This window comes from Nannospalax galili, unplaced genomic scaffold (assembly GCF_000622305.1).
Source record: "Nannospalax galili isolate Female #2095 unplaced genomic scaffold, S.galili_v1.0 scaffold115, whole genome shotgun sequence".
In the NCBI taxonomy this organism is placed as follows: domain Eukaryota; kingdom Metazoa; phylum Chordata; class Mammalia; order Rodentia; family Spalacidae; genus Nannospalax; species Nannospalax galili.
Genome location: NW_008340588.1, coordinates 9,259,013 through 9,260,875, shown reverse-complemented (window position 1 = coordinate 9,260,875; position 1,863 = coordinate 9,259,013). Strand labels below are relative to the sequence as shown.

Sequence of the window (1,863 nt, the reverse complement as noted above, 5' to 3'; positions counted from 1 at the left end):
CTGAGAACACAAATAGAAAATAAAATGCCAGTAACAACTACACATCTCTTAATAATAATTTTAAATTTCAATGGCCCCAAGGTTTCAGTCAAAAGACACAGGCTAGTTCAATGGACTAATCAACAGAATTCATCTTTTTTGTTCTCTATAAGAAATTCATCTTATTTTCAAGAATAGGCACCACCTTAGGATGAAAGGATGGAAAAGTATATTCAAAGCATATGTCACTAAGAAATAAGCAGGTATTGCTATTCTAATATCTGACAAAATAGACTTTAAACAAGATTTACCAGAAGAGATAAAGAAGGTCATTTCATTCTGATCAAGGGACAATCAGTCAAGAAGACATTACAATCATGAACATATATGTACCAAATTCTGGGGCACCCAATTTCATAAAGAATATTACTGGGCTTCGAGACACAGATTAACCCCAACTCAGTAATAGTAGGTAACAATACTTTCTCCACTTTCCCCAATAGACAGGTCATCTGAACAAAGAATAAACAGAGAAACGTCTGAATTAAAAGATCTCATACATCAAATGGACCTAACAGATACCTACCAAATACTCCACCAAAGAACAAAAAAAATGCACTTTCTATTCAGCAGCCCATGGAAGTTTCTCATCCTGTGCACAAAATAAACCTCAACTTGGGTGAGCAGTGCCAGAAGTACTCAGGGAGGGCCACACAGTTGGACCAGCTACTGAAACAAAAGCTTCAGGGGTAGTCTCTGCATACCATGGGGAGATAGACTCTGCTACCTTGGATTGGCCTTGGTCCTCACAACTCTAAGAAGAAACAGGATCTTGATAAGTTCTATGAACTAACGTCCAAAGCTCGATAGATTATGAACCAGTTTGGCTCCTCAGCAATAATCAACCTGTTAATATTTTCATCTATAAAACCAGAACCAGCCAGCATACCTCCACAAGGCTCCAGTAGCTAATAGCACTACTGTGGTAAAGATTCCAGCACTCCTGGGACATTCACCTGAGCCTTGAAAACAATCAGGTATTGACCAAGAAGAAATTACAGGATTTAGTAAGAGAAGTGGACCCTAATGAGCAGTTGGATGAAGATGTGGAGGAGATGCTGCTGCAGATCACTGATGATATTATTGACAGTGTGGTAGCAGCAGCCTGCCAGCTCAGTCAGCATCGCAAGTCCAGTACCCTGGAGGAGAAAGATGTCCAGGTGCACCTAGAGTGCCAATGTAATATATGGAATTCCAGGATTTGGGTCTGAAGAAATCTGGCCCTACAAAAATGTTTGTACCACAGAAGCTCATAAACAGAGGATGACATTGACCTGGAAAACAACAAAGAAATAACATTTGGAAGGTCAGGGAATGGACAATGTTTTTGGATATACTTGAGCTGAGACATCAGTGATCTTACTCTTGGAATTTTTTTAAATGCTTTAGAGCAAAGAATAAACTTTTTATTAACAGTGAAGCAATATCTATAATGACTGAGAAAATCTTCCAAAAGAATAAAACCTCCTTCCCTAACTTCTGGTCCCTTCTCCCTGCTGTCTCAAAGAGGAGAAATGTATCTTCCAGAGAAAAATTATTTGTGGTTTATTATATAAGTGATTGAATGTAGGACAAAACATTGTGGTCCTGTTCAGTGAGACAATATTAGCAGAATTTGTAGAGGGTTTGTTTCCTCCTCCCTTCCCCTTTCCCTGTACTTTGTAATGTCAGTGTTTATATGAATGTGAACTTGATTTCCTTTTCCAGAATAAGGAAGTTATTAACTGAAAAAAATAAACCTTAACAAATCAAAAATTGAAATAATTACATGTATTATATTGGACCACAATGCAATAAAGCTTGAAATAAACAGCAAAAGAAACT

At 37.6% G+C, this 1,863-nt stretch overlaps 1 pseudogene; it reads left to right on the top strand.

Moving 5' to 3' along the window:
- Nucleotides 1-852: 852 nt before the first annotated feature.
- Nucleotides 853-1,335, top strand: LOC103736178 (annotated as a pseudogene).
- Nucleotides 1,336-1,863: the final 528 nt, after the last annotated feature.